Source organism: Spermophilus citellus (genome assembly GCF_964194105.1).
Source record: "Spermophilus citellus genome assembly, chromosome: 6".
Taxonomy (NCBI): domain Eukaryota; kingdom Metazoa; phylum Chordata; class Mammalia; order Rodentia; family Sciuridae; genus Spermophilus; species Spermophilus citellus.
Window position 1 is genome coordinate 66,446,700 of NC_138187.1, and position 20,298 is coordinate 66,466,997.

The window sequence follows — 20,298 nt, forward strand, 5'->3', positions numbered from 1 at the left end:
CTAGCTATGTGAGATGACTGATATGTTAATTTGCTTGTCTATAGTAAATATTTCACAAAATATATTAAAATATGTTGTTACTCTAAATACACATAATTAAAAAAATAAAAAATAAAGAGATAATATTTGAACACAGCTCATCATCAAAAAGAAACTCCTTACCTAGTTAACAGTCTCTGTGTACGATTCTAAATCTTCAACTCATTTACTTTTCCAGACCAGGACTAAATGGTATTTGTGGAAAATATCATGTTATTGTGAATATATATGACACATGATAGACCTAGAATAAAATATCAGTTCTTTCATTTTACTACTCTTATGACTTTGAATTTTGAGTACTATTCCAACTTTGAGTACTATTCCAATTACTAGGCTATCATCTGGTTCTTTAGCTTCTCTAAACCTAAATTTGCTCATATAGTTAAAAGACTGTGGTAGGCAAAATACTGTCCCTCCCACATCCTAATTCCTAAAATCTCTGACTATGCTATATTACATGACCAGGGGGAATGGAATTAAAGATGCAGATGTGCCTTAAAATAAGAAGACTATCCTGGACTATCTTGGTTGGTCTAAAAGAATCACAAAAGCCCTTAAAGGGGAAAGAAGAGCAGAAAAATCAGAACCAGAGAGATGGCATTATGAGAAAGACTTAACCAGTCATCATTGGCTTTAAAGAGGGAGGAGGCTACAAATTAAGGAAGGCGGGGGTGTGACTACAGAAGCAGAAGACAGGCAAACTGATTCAATCCCTTAATGCCTTCAAAAAGAAATGTAGCCCTCCTGACTCTCAGTGAGATTCGTTTGGGATTCTGGCCTCAAGAAGGGTAAGATAACAAACTTAGGCTATTTAAGCCACAGATGTTTTTTTGTGTTTTATTTTACAGCAACAATAGAAAACTAATACATAAGTAAAATATACTATCTTCATAAATCATCATGTAGATTAACCTAGATACTGTAAATAAAGTACCTAACAGCATGCCTAATATATAGGATGCATTTAAATAGCTACTATTGATATTAAAAGTTTTGATAATACTAACAGCATCAAAACCAGTCAACAGAAAAAAATAATGAAATGACTCAGTTATACAATTTGCTCAACTCTGTGACCTAAGGTCTCAGTTCTCTCACAAAACAAAATGAGAAAGCCAAGAATAGATGACTTCTGAAGTTCCTTCTAGCTCTAAAATTTTATGAATCTAAAACCTAATTCCTTAAAATGACATATTCTACTTACTGCTAATTAACTGATTCAGAAAATCCCATTAAATAAAAATAGTAGACCAAGCAGTTTTCCTTTTATGTTTCAACATTTTCAATATTTTATATTACTGAGTTACAGCCTTATAAAGTTGAGTCATGGCATAAAAATCACAGGCTTGCAAGTCAGGAAAAACATCTAAGTCATCCTGCTACTATTAAAAGCCTCAGAGTCAAACTAAAATAATAATTGTATCTTCTTAAATAACTCAAAGTATATGCCCACATATTATCTCATTTATTCTTTTTTTAATAGCTTTATTGATGTATAATTCACATACCATACAATTCCCCCTTTTAAAGTATACAATATAGCAATTGTAATATATTCACTGAATTGGGAAAGCATCACCACAATTTTAGAACATTTTCATCTCAAAAAGAAACTCTACCTATTTAGCAGTCACTGCGCACTCCTCCCCTCCAACCCTTCCAACTCATTAATCTATTTTCTGTCCCTATTGACTGGCCTGCTCTGAACATTTTATATAAATGAAATCATACAACACATAGCCTTTTGTGTCTTGAGTTTTTTACTCGGCATAATGTTTTGAAATTTATCCATGTTGTTGCACATGACAGTTCATTTTAATGCTGAATAATATTCCATGGTGTGAATAAAACACATTTTGTTTATTTATTCATCTGATAGATATTTAGGTTTTTACTAACTATGCATTATTAGAATAATGTCACTCTGGATGTCTATGTACATGTTTTGTGTGCCTTTTTATTTTTATGTATCGTTGGTAAATCCCTAGGAGTGGAATTGCTGGGTAATGTGTTTTATCCTTTTGAAGAATTGCCAAGCTGTTTTCGAAAGCAGCTTCTCCTTTACATTCCCTACAGCAACATATGAAGGTTCCAATTTCTCCACATCATTATCTGTTACTTGTTACTATTTTTGATAACAGTCAACTAGTGGGTTTAGTATGGTATCCTGTGTAGTTTTGATTTGTTTTTTACCTGTGACTAATTAACACTAAGCATCTTTTCATGTGCTTTTAGCCATTTGTATATCATCTTTAGAGGAACATCTGTTCAGAAATTTTTACTTGAGTATCTTTTTATTATTGAGTTGTAAGAAGTTTTTTTTTTATTTTTTAAGTAAACTCTGGATATAAGTTCATGATTTACAAGCACTTTATCCCATTCTATGTACCTCACCTAATCTCAGTGCAGTTACATGCACCAACAGATTCTGTATTGCTATAAATAAAGTACCTAACAGAGGTCCCCACTTTGCAGACAGAATTGGTATGTCATATAATTAAACAATCTTGACAATTGGCAGTCAGACTCTAAAGAAAACTTACAGCTGTGTTGCTATTTCTATTAGTTTAAAGAGGTCATGTAGTGACAGCTACATCATTGTGACTCCATACTTAGGAAGGCTCCCTCCTTCAATCCTAAAGCTCTCCTGTATCTAAAACCAGACAACATCACTTCCACAGCTATATCAAAGATGGTTCATTCATTCACTAAAAAAGTATTAAGTGTAACATGTGAATGCCAAGCATTTAAATACCTGCTATTGATATTATTGAGGAGCATCCATGACACTGGGAGGTCTGAGTGAGAGAAAGGATTTATCAATGAACATAACCAAATTCTTGTCCTCATTAGTTTCATAATTTGGCAGTTATGCAAAACCCCTATCCCTAAATTAATTCCCTAAAGGTAAACAGTCCTGACAAAGAAAGTTTTAATTCTAGTATCTGAAGATACATCCTTAACTCAGGAATCATCATAGAGTTTCTTGAGAGGATAGGACAACACACATGATACCCTATCTTTTAAAAATCCAAAGCATGAAACTTATTTTGTGACCTAAGACAACCTTATTTTGAGTACTATTCCAATTACGAGGCCATTATCTGGTTCTTACAAAGCATTTTGTAAGACAGCAGTGCTTGATTTAATGGCATTTATCAAAATTAATTAAAAGAAAATACTTATATTTTTACCTTTAGCCAGAAAACCCTGATGTTTCATAGTCTAAATCATGGCAGTGTCCAATTCCATACTGAATAAAAATGTTATAATAGCTCCATTAAACATAAAAAATACAGTATTATAAATTCAACAACTTAAAAAGGTAGTTCTAACCATTTATAATAAAGTGTTCCTAACATAGAAAGACCTAATCATCCCCAGGAAAGAGAAGGCATAACCCTAAGTGGCCCATGCAAAATGAAAATTTCTTGATATTGTAGAATTATTTTAAGATCCACACAAATATTACTCACTAAATTACATCTATTTTCTTTTGTTATAAAAATATTTACTATCCTTAATTATGGTCAATAAAAGAATTTGTTGAGAATGATAGAACCCATAGCTTATAATTGAAGCTACATTGATTTTTACTGAACTAATTTAATAAATAACAGCCAGTGAATAACAAAAACACAGGAAGATGCACCATGCCTCCCTCATGGTTCTGAGTGCCCTCCACGCACCATTTTGTACCTGGAGATGCACATGCCACTATTTAGTAAGCCAGGTGCCTAAGGATTATGAAGGTACAGGTTAAGCTAGAAAAGCAGGACTCAAGGTGATCCCAGATATGGCTTAGTACAAGAAAGGCAATGTCACAGTTCAATGCAGGGCTTTTCCACACTGTGAATTGGGAGGCTTGGGCTTTTCTGGAAGTGTCTGAGTTGCTGCAGGGTCAAAGGACAACTGCAAGTGAGCAACCCCATTCCCCTCACTTCCCCTTGGTTTATACACTGAACTTCCAGGTATGTTTTCTGAAGACTGTGATAAAAAGGGTCTGGAAAAGAAACAAAAAGGACCTCTTGGTCAGGAAGACAAGATGTACATCAGATCTGAAAAGACAAGGTGAGGACAAATAGGAGAATGAATAATGAAGTGGGTGAGGAGCCCTCAAAAACAGGAAAGGGTGCGGCATTCGCCAAAGACCAGGGTCAGGTCTTTATCCACAGAAAAGAATGCCTATTGTGGAGCGACTGCCTCTGCTTAAAGGAGCAGCAAAGGGATTCTTCACCCAGAAGCATTCAACTGCTGAAATCCAACTCCAGCATGTTACTTAGGGACTGCAATCTCTTGCCTCCTAGACTTCTATTGCCAATCCTCCAAAAAGCAGCCAATGTGAGCCTTCAGCAAACTAAGAAAGATGGTGTCACCCCTGTGTCTGAAACCTTCCAATGGCTTTCCCATGACATGGGTAAAATCCTAAATCCTTTCATTGGCTCCTATTGATTACCACTAATCATGCCCCTAGTTGATTACCATTCTCCTCACTCACACCTCCCAGTGCCATGGATGCTCCTCAAGCAAAGCCCCACCAAGTCTTTATGGGATTAAGTGCTATTTCTTTACCCTGGAAAACTCTTCCTTAGACATCTGCATTGCTGTGTATCTGATGATATCTAAGTGTTTGCTCAGAATTCACATCTGAGAGCCTCTTCCCTGAACACATTATTCAAAACAGTGTCTATATCATTCTATAGCTGGTTCTTTTTCATTTTTCTTTGTAATACCTTTTTACCATCTGAAATTTACGTGTGTGTAAGTGTGTGTGTGTGTGTGTGTGTGTGTGAGATGTACTCTCCTACCAGAATTGAGCTCTGTTTTGATCTAGGTAGCCATAGCACCTCAAACTGTATCTAGGAGATAAGTGCTTAATTAATATTTATTGTGTGGATGAATGAATGATCAATTGAACCATATCTGATCTTAAATCTCTTTATGCTTCAAGTTTTTATCCACTTTCCCTCCCTTCTTTTTCCCAACTTTTTATCTATACTCCAAACTTCACCAGTATAACCTAGGATCTGAGTACCAGGTTTTGCCTACTTTCTGGCCCTACATTCTTAACTCTCTTGTTGGCTTGTCCTTCTACTACACACCTAAGGATCAACCTAAAGATGGACTTCCCACATCTGGACTAGAGATCACTTTTATAAAAACCCCCATCACAAGGAGTGAGAACTCTGCATATACATGGCCTCCTATCTCAGCCCGTCTCACTGCTGCCCATCAATCCTTCATTGGGTTTCTTATCAGCTCCCTCCCTTACTTCCCACACAATCAATTTCAAACTTCCACCACTTTCTTCAAGTTTCCTACTCCCCTTTCACTTAGCAAATGACATCACCTCCCCAGAAACAAAAGAAAGGTTATTAGGTCAGACTTCCTTGGTTTCCTCCCTCACTGAGGAACAACCACACACATTCTCACCTCCTTCCTGGCAGTATGGAGGAAGGGTGTCCCTCTTCCTGTTCAAAGCTAACCTTTAATCACTGTCCTGGAACTCAAGTCATCCACCTTCTTAGGGATTTATCCACTTACCCACTACAAGTCTTTGATTTCTCTTCTAATTTTCCCTTTCTGCACATAAGTATCTCTATCATAAAACAAATAAACAAATGAGACTAATATACAACCCTGGACTTTATGTCTCTCTCCTACCAGTGTCCTACCTGCCCCTTTCTCTTCACAGCCAACTGTCTTAGAAAGAGCTTAAGCTATATTTATTGTCCTCCCACATCCACTACTTAACCCTCTTCAACCTGTATGTTGCCTACGAGCATAAAACTGCTCTCCCAAAAGCACAGAGGACTTCTTAACTGAAAATTCATACAAATTATTGGTATTTGTTAATTCAATACCAGCATCTTTAACCTCAAAATATTTGTCTTATGTAATATAATTTCTTCTTGATGTTCTTTCTACTTTTCTTGGCTTCTTCTTCCGAGTCCCACTTGCTATTGACAGTATGATCCAAGAAAAAAAGTCTATGTGATGTAATAGTCAAAAGCCTGAGCTTTGTCGTAATCAGTTAGACACCACAGCAACAGAAACTTAACAAGATTGTCTAAACATCAGAAACTTACTGTCTCACAGTTCTGGAGGCTGGGATGCCTAGGATCAGGGTGCCAACATGGTCAGTTTCTGGTTAGGGCCCTCTTCTGGACAGAAAAGACACAAAAAGTGGAAAAAAGATCAGGAAGGAATAATGTTACAGAAGCCAAGAAACAAACATTTTAAGATTAAGAATATTCTATCTGATCAGGGCTTCATCCTTACCACCTTATTTAACTTAATTATCTCTTAAAGGTCCCATCTCTGATATACTGTTACATGGCAGGTGAGGTCTTTAACACATGAGTTTGGGGCAAGGGGGGGATTGGGTCCATAGTAACAAACAATAAAAAACTTTAAATATGAAAAAACTCAGTTGTAAGTAACAATAACTTGCAAGAGTAAGAACTCTAATAAAGTAACAAAACAGACACCATGTGAAACTATCAGGATAAAAAAATTAATATAAATATATAAAATATACTTATGAAAATGAAAAGGAAGACACATAATTATAATAAGGATATTAATAGTATTTCTTCATTTTTAAACTATTTGAATAATTAGAAAAATTTGAAAAATAAATTTTCATAAAAGGTGAAAATGAGCTGGGCACAGTGGCACACATCTGTAATCCTAGCAGCTGGAGAGGCTGAGACAGGAGGTTTTGGTGAGTTCAAAGCCAGCTTCTGCAAAAGTGAGGCATTAAGCAACTCAGTAAGACCCTGTCTCTAAATAAAATACAAGACAGGACTGAGGATGTGGCTCAGTGGTCAAGTGTCCCTGAGTTCAATCCTCAGTACCATCACCCAAAAAAATGTAAAAATGAAAAACTTCAACTGAAAAAAACCACAAGAATAATTACAAATCTAACTTCCTATGCTTGTTTATCACTTAAAGCATTGTCATCTGTATCAATTAAAATATAGGCTAAAATGCTATACAACAAGACCAACAACACAATGACTACAAAAAAAAAAAAAAAGAGGAGTTCATTTCTCTTTTATGACAGTACAGGCTCAGACAAGTGGTCCAGGGGAGGGAGATAGCTCTGCTCTGCAAGGTCATTCAGAGACTAAGGTCCCACATGTCTCATCTCACTTCTCCTTCGGGTACCACCACTGCTGGCTAGATCACGAACAATTCATGGATAGGAAAGGAGATGGGCAAAAGAGTATGACAGATAAGCAGGTTTTTTTTTTTTTAAATTATTACTAATGTGCTTTAAAAGTAGTATACATCACAGCTCCACTCTCACCCTACTGCCAAAACTTAGAAATTGGCTTAGTGACTTTATCTAGCAATAAGGAGCCTGATAAAAAAAGATTTATATATAGAGAGAGGTAGGTAGGGTAGGAGGGACCTACATGCCTAGCTAAATATCAGAGATGGGAGTGCATCCTTTGTCCCCCTATGCAACAGTCATCTCCTTTCACATGAGTTAATTGGAAGTTCCACTCAATTACTGGAATCTGTTCAAAGTCTAGAATCTCTGGGTGATGACAACCCTCTTCAACAGGTATCCATGTGGCTCCTTCTCTATCCAGTGACCTATAAACTAATAGAATAGTAATCTTTGCTATTTACTATCACCATCACATCCAATACTCAGTGGTCAAATACAATTAAGTTTTACATTCTGAAAAGAATACCAAATACCTTATTTTATCAACAATGAAATACTGTTGGAAAAGAATTGAAAAGAATCCATGCTCCAGCTTTTTTTGTAAGTTTTTTTGGTTAAATTCAGGTTCTGGTCTCTGAAGAGAATTTCCTTTTCCATTTGTCTTTGAGAGCCCTGTCTTGGCCACTGAAAGATTCTTTTCCATTATTCTTTCTGGCCATATATGAAGTGGACACAAAGAAAACGTGCTTCAACAGGGAATCAAAGATCCAATTGCCTACTTCCTGCTGGTGAAAATTTGGGAGCTAAGGATTATTGACTACTAAGTGTCAAACAACATCAAAACAACACAGGCTTTTGCAAACCAAACGTTTTGGATTTCTGACAACATAATCATCTCAAAAATTCAATATGTCTGTATGTCTTCTGTCAGTGCCACATGAAAGTAATCACAAGTAAAGATTTTGTTTGGGGCTGGGGATGTGGCTCAAGCGGTAGCGCACTCGCCTAGCATGCATGCGGCCCAGGTTCGATCCTCAGCACCACATACAAACTAAGATGTTGTGTCTGCCGAGAACTAAAAAATAAATATTAAAAATTCTCTCTCTCTCACTCTCTCTTTAAAAAAAAAAAAAAGATTTTGTTTGTCATAGATATTAAACTAGTCAACTCTATTCTTTATTTTCTGGCATCAGTGGCAGACCTATCCCTCTTTCTCTTGATTTACAGCTAGCTGCCTTGAAGTCATCTGATTCACACCAAGAGGATTTTTCCACCTCAATGACATCAGGGTTGGCCATGTGACTTGAGACGTTCTTCTTACCAGACTGATTTCAGACTTAGTCATTTGGCTTGCTTTGGCCAATAAAACAAAAACAAAAGTTAATAAGTCACTTACAAGAAGCTGGTTCTGCCACTTCTCTTTTCCCTGTCACAAAAATGGTAATGTCCCCCCGCCAAAAAATGGCAGTGTTTCTTCGGTTTAAATCTTGGGTGTAACAGAGGATGTGGAACATAGCCACAGCCAACATATCATGAGTAAGAAATACACCTTTATTGTTATAGGGAATTAAAACTTTGTATTTGAAACTGTAGTTTTTACTTAGTTCAACTGACTGGTTCAGGTGAAAAAGCAAATCCTTACTTTAATTTTTGCCTGGACTAGCTTCCAATAGCTTCCAAGGTTGAGCCAAGGAAATCTAGCAGAAGGTTTTTGAGAATGACAAGCTTACCTCTTACTGTTTGGCACACAGGAGCAATTTTTTCCAACCCTGCAATGCCCCACATTGCAGTCAGTTCAGACTACAGACCATGGGGGGAAAAAAGAAACTTCAATAGCTATAAACTACAGAATCCCTTTGAACTCTAAATACAAACTAACTGGCCCCTTATTTGATGCCCTCTTATATTCCTCACTAAAGAAGCAAGCAGACTCAACTGGTATTAGTAATCTGATTCTTTCTAACTACCTCCCTGGAGATATAGACTGGATAGAGAAATTGATGCCTTATAAAAATTCTCAAAGGTGACAGTTTCACCAAATATTTTACCACTATACAATTAAGGGTCAGTGGTTTTTTTGACTTTTTTTTTTTTTAATGTATGTCAGACAACCACTTAGCCAATGCCATGCATTTAAGCTTTTTATTATGAAGTAACCCGTTTCAAGTACTAAATTTTGGCATTTTATAGGGTATGGGCTAAACAGTTGTAATAAGTGATACCAAAATACAATGGCTCAAACAAACAAACAAAAAAAAATGTATTCTCCTCCATGAAACAACATGGAGATACACAGGTGGCTGGGGGGAGAGCAAGTAGTAGTTAGTTTTCTCCACAAGGTCATCCAGGGCTGATATCCTCAGGACAGGGCTTCTATTTGAGTTCAAGACAGTTGTTGCCATTCTGTTTGCTGCTTTCCAGTCAGTGGGAGAGGAAAGAGAATTGGCAGATGAAATCCAGGACAAGCACCATTAAAAGCCAATCCAGAACTGCATATTTCACTTCTGTTCATATATAATTGGCCCAAACGTAAGCAGTCGTACCTGTCATCAGAAAAAGATGAAACCTAGAGTGGGTAACCATGCTGCCAGCTAAACCACCCGGGTTCTAATTGTAGAATGAAAGGAGGAGGAACTAGATAACAAAGAATTAATCTCTGCCATACCCCCATACAATCTTTCCTCAATAGTCATCAGAAAGCCAATCAGCAACTTCCTGGATTCAGTAACCTTCTCAAAGTCAGTCAGTCTCTAAACTCCAAGCTTAAAATCATCCAATCCTTAAACTGTCTGACTTTTGAAAATCATCCAATCTTAAAACTCCATGCTTCCTCAAAACCTTATATAAGAACATGTTTTTTTGCCTTCTAGGAGGACAGTATTCTCCAAGCATAGTTCTCCCTTGCTTAGGAAATATAAAATTCATCTTTGTTTCAGCAATATTGTATAGTGATCTCTTCATTCCATAATATAATAAATAACATGAGTATTTGGATATGAACATTTTTCTTCACTGAGGTAAGAGAAATATTTTTTATAATAATCCAATATATTGGCAAGTTTGGAGTCTTCATCTTTTAAGGAAAAGTATAATTCTTCTTGCCCAATATACATGCACACTAGCAAAGGTCAGACTCTTTCTCTCCCTTCCTCCAAAACCCACAATTTCATACTGTCTATGGTCCAAATCCAGCCAATGGATGTACTATATGAAACATTACAATATCCAACCACTAAAACCAAGAATTGAAGAACATAAAATAATCTTCTTAAAACTGTTTAAATATTTAAGTATATATTCTTTTTAACCTAATGAAAATGACTGTCTAGCTTGGTTTTGTAAAACCTGAAACCTAAATTCAAAATCCTATCTTGGATTTATTCAAGCAAACTAATAAACACTTAAGTTCCCCAATCTAGGCAATAAAATAATGATCACCAGTTCCTAACACCTCACAAAAAGGATGTGCTCAATTAGAGTAGAATAAACTCTCAATGTTTCAGGAAGAAAATAAAAACTGTATTATTATCATTTACTCTGTTGTTAAAGTCAAGTCAGTCTGAGGTTTAGTTTACAGTGGAGAGAAACAGCCTCAAACATGACATAAACAATGGCTACCCAATTTATCTCATTTTCTTAAAGGATTCAAAATAGAAAATGAGATAAATGGGAGGCGCTTAACCCTTGCACAAATCCCTCTGTATCAGAATGGCAATGTCAATCCTACCATGTAGGCCAACTGCCCTAACTATGCTCAAAAAAAAAAAAAAAAAAAAACAGCTGAGACCTATCTCTTAGACTACTTTTAGATTGAGAGGTCTCAAAAAATATATTCTAAATAGCAAATAGTGCTATCTTATGGTGAAACAAAACTCAGTGAACTTCCAGAGTTTCATATCTGAACAGTATTACAAACACTCAATTTACCAACTGATTCAAGTGGCAAATTAGACTATGTGCCCAGAAACCTATTTAGTCATGTAATCATAGATTAGATGAATTTATACAGAAATTGTCAATTTTATTTTTTGAAGAAGAAAACCTCAAGAGGCAAAATAACTCAATGGAAACAGTCAAAATTACATTATGAGTTGGGTGACCTTGAATATACTATTTAATCTCCTTAAACCAGCTTTCTTATCTATGCAGTAGGAATAATTACTCTATTGCATAGGGTTTTTAGGAACATTAAATGGGATAACAAATAACTGGTGACTTTAAAAGGGTGAACCTATCTCCAAATCCTAGATCTGCTCTTGTCACTAACTTGCTCCAACAATATGAACAGTCATTTGACCTATGTCTGTTTCTTTATCTGTCAAATAATGAAGATCATGTAAGCCCTACATATTTTACAGGGTGTTTGTGACAATAACATATGAAAACTAATGTAAAAAGGATCTTTGAAAAACAACCAAGTTACTAACTATAAGATAGCTAATTCAGTATCTACAAAAAAAAAAAAAAGAAGGAAATTCATACTAGCAATAACCCAAGACTGTATAATGTCCAAATTAAGTTAATTTTAGTAAAAAGATTTTTTCACAGTTAAAAAAAATACACAAAAGCACTAGATACAGTGACAACCAAAAATATTTAAGGTTATTATAACTAGTTTCAAGAATGTTTTTCTATGCAATAAATGAATCAAATTCGCCCAGCTATCCAACAAACTAAAAGCAGTACGACAAAACCTTTTGTTCCAGTTCTGGCATTTGCCACTTAAAACTACCACCTCCAGTGGGGAAAGCAGAAAGAGTAAATGGAAGAAGGGAGGGAAAGAGGGAGACAGGCAGGAGAGAGAGAGATAAAAAGAAAATATAACATAATATAAAATAAAAAGAGAATATAAAAGAGTAATGGTTTCAATCTTAAATGTCCCCCAAAGGTTCACCTGCTAAAGGTTTGGTCGCCAGCCTATGGCCTTCCTGGGAAGTGGGTAAATTTTAGGTTATGAGGCGTAGTGGAAGAAAATCTGGTCATTGCAGCATGACCTTGAAAGAGATGTTGGAACCTCATCCTCTTTCTCCCTCTCTCCCCGCTCTCTATTCCCCAGTCGCCATGAGGTATGTAGATGTCTTCCATTATGCACTCCCCACCATGATGTACCACAGACTCAAAGCAATGGGCCAAGAAACCATAGACTGACCCACACTGAAACTCTAGGCCAAAAGAAGTCTTTCCTAACTTATAAGTTTATCTCAGATATTCTGTCCCAATGATAGAAACATAACACAGGAAGGGAGTACGATGTGAGGGGGGAGGACTGGAAAGAAGGAATGAAATAAAATGAAGTGTTTAAAGAGATTATACAATTTATCAACATCAGCAGCACTGACATTTTAAACTGGTTAATATTTATTCAGTGCGGGATAGGGTATCTGATGAATTCTAGGATGTTTAGTAACATTTCTGGCATCAACTCACTAGATGCCCAACACACAGTTATGACAACCAAAGATGTCTCTAAACATTGCAAAATCCCCAGGGTAGGCTGGATGAAACAAAATTATCCTCGTACCAGTCTGAATTCATAGTACCAGATTCCAATATTTATCTCACATTTACCTCCCTACAGACTGGTAGCTCAGAATGGAGCTTGAAACTAGCAGCTTTGAAACATAAGAACCAAATAAACAAATGCTGCCTGTGGGAGGGTAGCAACTTAAAGAGAATTATAGTTATAGTAGGTAGCTATGGTTAATCTATGCATTCCATCAACAGGAAAGGGATAACTTTTTTGTGTTTAATACTAAGAAATTTGCTTTTGATCATTCTTTTGGGATGATAACTTGGTCGACCTGTCACTAAAGCTTAGTCTCACCCAGATTTCCTAAGTATTAGCCATTAGTGTTTACCTGAAAAAAAAAATCAAGCCAGAGATCTTAATTTCTAAGAAATTATGAATCACAATTCATAAATCATTTAAATTTATACAAATTACTTAAATTAGTCAAACATTTACAGTTTCAAAAGTACAAAAACTAGTGTTTAGTTATCACTCCTAATATACATGAGCAAAAAGGTAATATGCAAAAAGTAAAGCTAACTACCAGAAGTAGAATCTTATGAACTACATGTAACTGCCTGGTATGTTCCATCACTGGCTATACACATTGTTTTCAGTAAGATAAAATTTCCATATATTTATATCATAAATATATAATGAAGATCATGTAAGCCCTAAATATTTTACAGGGTGTTTGTGATAATAACATTAAAGGAGTTTTAAATTTTGCTTGTACAAGTATAAATTTTTAAAGAAATTTGAATTTTATTCATTATCTAGGATGCTATATTTCACATCTTCAATGTTAGAGTGGCTTCTTTTGTCTTCAAATAGGACCTACCCTCGTACCTGCTCTTCCGAGAGCTACCTGATACAATCAAATAATCACCAATCTGCCCTCACAAAGCCTATGCAATCAACAGGCCAATAGTTAATTCTACTTTATATATATGGGTATTCTATTTTATATATGGGTATCTGATGTTCTTAAGGAAGCTAATTACAAAAGTGATATAAAGAAATACCAATCATTTCAAGTCCACTGAATTAGGGAAGCTACACAAACAGATTTAAAATTCTGTGAACTACAAAATGAGATGGCACACTTCTACATTTATATTTGTAGAGGGTTCCTGTTGGAGCAATGATGAACTTGGTTATTCAGATCAACTCTTCCAATAAAAACTTCAAAAGCTAAAGAAAATATAATTTTGTGTATTATAAGAAAAAAACTCTGAACTTAATTATGAAATCTATAATAGTACAATTTTAAATAATTTTTAATGGTTCAAATTTAAAATACTCATATTAGGTAATTGTGACAACTGTGTTGAGATTGTGGTATGCTTGAAACTGATTTACAGAAACAAGACACATTGGTGGTGGGGGTGGGGGTTATCTAGTCTAGTCTAGTTCTACAATGTTCCAGATACAAGAGAGGCAAACTATAACTCCACCTATGACACATGTTACCAGATTTCCTTTTTACCACAAAAAAATATACCTTAATATTAAAGAGTTGGATCAGAGAAATTCAAACTTATTCCAATATGTGGAAATTTGGTGTGATACACTTAAACTAGCAGAAACCTGCCCAATTGCTTCACACACAGCTCTTCCATGACCCTCTATTATGCAAACTGCAACAGTTCAAGCCAATTCCCTATTTCACTCTTGAGCCCTGTCAACACTGAGGTAATAGAACTGGAAAAACTCATCATCGCTCCACAATGATAGTCAAATATCACAATTTATTTCATTTGGTAAAAATCATATCAGTGCCAAATAAAACTAATGCAAATGTAGTAAAATATGCAAGATTTTGAGTAATTCTTTTGTTGAAAAGGACTCTTGGGGAGCCTTAAATTCTTCCTGCAATTACTTAAGCATTCTTTTGCTCCTTTGCTCTTTTCATGCCCCATCTCTCAAGTCGTGGGGTAGGGATAGGGGTGTGCAGAAAACCAAAATGAACTAATCAGCATGTATTTATGCATTTAGTCTACTCTAGTTTTATCCCCACAGGTTTTACCTCATACTATGCTCCTCCAGGAAGAGAGCTAGTTATTCTTCTCTGAACTCTCAAAACCTAATTAAATGCCTTTCATATAAAGTCATCCTTAACAACTAAATTACATACAGGCAATGTATAAGGACTAGAGATGGAGAAGTTAAAGAGAGAAACTTTGCCCTCATGGAACCTATAGTGGGGGAACGAGTGGGAAAAGACTGGACTTTTCCTGCAGGAACCCAATCAAATAATGAAAAATCTATCGGTACAGCCCCACTCCTTACATTTTTTTCTCCTACTGCCACCCCAGGCTTAGATAGGGGAAAAGAAAGCAGGTTTTCTCTTCAGAAATATAAATGTGTATCTCCAACACTGACCACTCTCAACTCCACGTTCATATTAGTCACCTCATCCACAGGGAGGCAGTCATAGAAATTAATTGCATGTACTCCAAAGCCAGAGAATGCTTGGGGGTGAATCTCAACTTCCCCACTCACAAATGGGGCGAATTAAGGAAGTTTTCTGTACCTTCATTTTCTCATCTGTATAGGAACAAAAATAACTCCTACTGGCTGGGCTTAGTGGTGCACACCTATAATCCCAGCAGCTTTTAGGAGGCTGGGGCAGGAGGATTGCAAGTTCAAAGCCAGTCTCAAAAAAAGGTGAGATGCTAAGCAACTCAGTGAGACCCTGACTATAAATAAAAAAATATAAAATAGAGCTGGGGATGTGGCTCAGTGGTGAGTGCCCCCCAAGTTCAATCCCATGTACCCCTCCCCCCAAAATAGCTGGTACCACACACAACTATTTTGAGGATTAAACAAATTAGTTATACAAAAGTACTTAAAATTCTGCCTAGAACACTATTTACACTTACACTATTATTACTAGCATTTATATTATTATCAATATGTTTAACAAGCATCTAAAACTTATCCAAACTGAATTCATACTTTTCCTCCCAAATCCTATTCTCCACATCCTCTCATTTTAGTAAACTACACCACTGCCCTCCTAGTTGTTCCAGCTTAAACTGAGAATTTATTATTTCTCCTTTTTCCTCCCACTCCACACCAACAAGTCCTGTCAATATGTTTCAAATTCTAACACTTACATCATCTCCACAATTACTAGCCCTAGCCTACAGTACCACCCATCTGGCCCCCAAGAGGTAAGCAATAGCCTATCTCACCATTTTTATTTCATTCCTACCTCCTGACTCTACAGTTAATTCTCCATACAAGAAAGCTTAAACTAGATTCCACTTCCTTGATGCAAACTTTCCAGTTTTCCATTACACTTAGAATAATATCTTTACTTTAACACAGCCTACAAAGCCCCCCCCCCCACCTAGCAGGCCCTCCATCCTCATCTGCCACAACTTTCTCCCTTTCTTACTGTGCTCTGAACACTCTCACCTTGCTGTTTTTCAACCACTTTTGTCTTGTTTCCACCTCAGAGCTCTGTCCTGAGCTCTGGGGCAGAAAAATATGAAGCATGGACTAGGAAGTCAGATTGCCCAAATTTACAATCTCTACCACATTTCAGTTGGGCATCTTTGCCTGTTTCCTCCTTTATAAAAATGGAGACTGTTAGTTACTTCATGTGACTGTTGTAAGAATTTAGAGTTTAGAATAGTACTTACATATGTAAGCTCTACTAAAGCATTCACTGCTACTATTATCCTTTCCTGAGATGTTATTATTCAAGCTCTTCCCCTCACTCAATAGATTAAACTGTCCCCTCCTTTAAATGGCCTCCCCAGACAGATCCTACCTAAACAACCTTCCCTGTTCCTCACTCTCCTCTTACCTTTCTTTTTTTCCACTGTACTTACTCCTATCTAAAATTATTTTATGGACTTATTCTTTGATGTCTATATCCCAACTGTAACAGGAGCTCTGCTAGGTTGGAGACTGTCTTCTTCGCTGCTATATTTCTAGTTCTGACTCAGAACCTGACTTTTGAATTCACACTTCTCATTCAGGGTAGGAACTGATGCAAATCTCTTAATAACAATATCATACTTAGAAAGCCTTTCATTTCCATACTCATGATCTCATCTGACCCTTGAAAAAGGAACAGCAGCTATACAATCATCTTACATTTTAGAGATAACAAAGTTTCAGGTTTGAGTGACTTGTCATTGAACACAAAACTAGTAAATGGTACAAAAATTATTAGCCCTGCTTTCTGATTCTAAGGCTCCTTCCAACAGGTAGAAGGTTATTACACTCTTGAAATGAATTTACAGAAATGTAAGCTCTTAATGCCCTATATAAATACACGCCAATGTGCTATATTCTTCCCTTCAATACTTAACAAATATTTGTCCCAGGGTCTGAGAGTATTATAAATTAGTATTAACTCATCAATAATGTACTAATCCCTGGCAAGAGTTAGCCAAACTATTCAAGTAGTCAGATGGTATAACTGAATATTCCAAGTCAACATAGCAACAACTCCTAAAATTCGGTGTACGTGTGTTGAGTATAACATGCTAGTTCCAGTATGCAAAAAGCTTTCTCTGCAAAACACAGACAAAGGGGAGCATTGTATTACCAAGATCACTGTGATAAATCCCAGTTAGTTTTTGATTCCTGATCCATCAAATTCTGAGACAATAACTCAGATAACCCATCAGACTTAAGAGTCACAGTTAGATGGCTTGGAGTTGAGGATGAGAGGGGGCAAAATTGTGTGCAAGATCTCTATCTACAATGGCCAACGACTATCACATACCTCAAACAGCCAATTATTTTTGTAAGCCTTCTGTAGCATTTTCCATGCCTGTGTTATCTCATGTGTTCTTGTAACATTCCTGGTCCTGTGGGATACAATTAGGAGGACAGAGGCTGCTTTCCATCCATTAGACACAAAAAAGAAACTGAGGCAGCAGGTGGTTGACTTAGAACTTGTCCTCAGCGATTTGGGCCCTTGCGGGATCCCACAGGAAACCAGGATATAAAGATTCCTAGTCTCTGAAGTCACTCTCCATCCTCGACTTAACATGTCTAATTGCAGGACTGAGGAGATGAAGAGTAGAAATCTGAATCCCTTCACTAAGGAATTTGTAAAAGGGCTGTCCATTTCCATGTCCCACTAGCTCTCAGGCTTTCCCCGCCCCTGAGGAAAAAGGTGCAGACCCTGCCCCGAGGGTGAGGCCTCGCCTGCCCGCACCTTGGTGCCTCCCTCCTAGAAGGACGCGCTCCCGCTCTGAGCGGGCACCTGTCCCTTCGCCACGTCCAGCGGCTCTCCTGATCTTCCAAGACTCAAACGCCCACAGCAAACACCGCCGCAGAAGTGCCAGCGACCAGCGAACACCACAAAACCAGGGAACTGCAAGGATCCTCGCAAACTTACAGTTTTCCTACAGCGTGCGCGTCACGGCGGAGTGACGTCATGGGACCCGGCGTTCGGGAGGTCAGACAGCAGAGCGTGAGCCCTCGCCCCCACGGCTCCGCCCCCACCACGGCTCCGCCCCCAGCGCCACAGCAGGAGAGACGCCCCATCCTTTGCGCCCCGCCCCGGCTCCGGCGCCCCGCCTCCGCCACAGACCCTGGGCGCCGGCGCTGACAGGATGTTCTGCTGCGTGCCCGTGGGCTTTATTGGCGTGCACACCTAGGAAGCACATCTCTAATAGGATCTTTGCCCAAAGCCTGTCCCCGGGCTGAGGGAATTCAAAAGACGGGCACAGAGACCCCCAGAAACACAGCAAACATGCCGTTGCCTGGGGGTTAGAGCAGGGCGCCAGGGTTCTGATTTAGTTTTTCCACACACACCGCCTTTTTTCCCTCACGTGTTTATTAAAAGTGCTCCACGTGTAGAAAGAGCCTTTGCTTTCCACCAGGTGCTTATGGGTCTCAAGGCGGGTCCTCCACCCAGAGAAGTCAGCTCTCCCATGGGCCTTCGCTCCACCCGGCTCCTAGCAGGCTCCTCCCCAGCCCTCCCAGTCCGGGCTCAGGCCCGCCCATGGGTGGCTCTGTCCCGCCCCCTCGGCTCCGCCCTTCCGGCTCCGGCTCCGGCTCCGACCATCCCCCTCTGTCTATCGTCTGTGCCCATCCGCCCCGCCCTGCCCAGGCGCCGCCTCCAATCCCTTCCTAAGAGCTTTTAGGTTTTCCTCTTTCTACTGGATTTCCCGTTTCTGGTCAATGAAGCGCCCTACGGGTCCACCTTTGTTAAGTTTAACAAACAGTGATCTAAACATTATGCTTCTTCGCCAGGGTAAACTTTCCAGCCCCACCCCCCCTATTACCCACGTGACTGTACCCTCCTGGGTCAAGTCCAGCGCTCTGCTCTTTTATGCTTTCCAAGGGAGTTCTGGCGACAAGATGGCTCATTAGGAGGAAAAAGGAAGGCGCGAAGAACTGACAACAGAATATTAACGTGACTTCTGGTTGTGAGAGTCTTAGAAGCATAAAAAAGTAAACGTTGTGGTAAAAAAATGGATCAAACAAATTTGTCTTGAGGCAAAGATAACGGGGAAAAGAAACCTTGGATACTAAGGAAATATTGAAAATAGCAAGGATCACTTTTAAAAACTTACTTGGGACCATGGCAAATACCAAGTCAGGCGTTTTGCAAGGCAGCTCCAGTGTATATAAAACCTAGAACAATATTTTGTTTACACACTTAGTGAGAAAGAATAATGACGGGGGGAATGTAAGCCTTTAATTCCTTTGGGATCTGATCAGGTAAAAAGTATCCGTGTCTTTTAATTCTAGAAAAACTTAAGTAGTTACAGTTTCGGAAAGTTTCTGATGGGTAAAATTTGTACATTTTAATATCATAATGTTTTAATAATCTCTCAAATTATGTAAGTTACATTTGTGAAGTTGTAATTTTAATAAGGTTTTTGTTCTGTGCAGCATCGATATAGTAAAATCAGCACTTTTTAAAAGTTCCACACATTTGTAGAATAGTGATATTCATGTTTTTCTTCCAAAACAATAATTTTAAGATACCTTTAAGTTGTCAATTTCATTATTTACATGTTTATGAAACGTTTTATGCATATCATTTCCAAAAATGGGAATGATTCTAAGCAAGATTCTAGATATACCTAATTGTCCCACAGTTTAATACTATCTTTTTTTTAAAGTGGAAATGGCTAAAAACTGTGCACCAAATATCTTAAGTGTTTTTAATATACTTTTGCCTCTAAAAATGGAGTTACAGAATATAATTTTTTTCTCATTGTACTGTTTACTTTTTTCCCCTGATACTCCAAGTATTTAAAAAAAAAAAAAAAAATCTGTTGCTCAGTAAAGAAAAGAAGTAAATTCCTTGAATCAAAGACTGACAAACAGAAAGGGTACTCAAGTAAAGAGGGAAAGTTGAAATGTCAGGGAAATTTTTGTAGGGAAATTCAAATTTGTGTAAAAAAACTTAAAGAAGAGTGATGAGAAGTAAGGATTGACAGTGTTGATATTAGAGAAAGGAATTGTAAGGACAGCTGCTTTCTTTGAAGAAAGAAAACCCTGGACCTTCCAGGTTTATCCCTGGAAATACTGAGGCCCTCTACACTTGCCCTGAGAGTTTCAGTGTTTCCATGTG

The 20,298-nt window shown here is 37.6% G+C and overlaps 1 protein-coding gene across 30 annotated transcripts in view; it reads right to left on the reverse strand.

Annotated features, from left to right (window-relative positions):
* Nucleotides 1–18,559, reverse strand: part of ZNF438 (zinc finger protein 438) — a 183,599-nt gene extending 165,040 nt beyond the window's left edge. For 21 of the 30 annotated variants that reach the window (XM_081298807.1, XM_081298819.1, XM_081298810.1 and 18 more), the window contains exons 1-2: nt 17,923–18,089; nt 6,132–6,206 (exon numbers count right to left, since the gene is read on the reverse strand). The gene's annotated coding sequence lies outside the window, so the exon portion shown is untranslated. The other 9 variants (XM_081298811.1, XM_081298794.1, XM_081298812.1 and 6 more) reach the window with 5 other exon arrangements.
* Between the last annotated feature and the right edge of the window lie 1,739 nt (nt 18,560–20,298).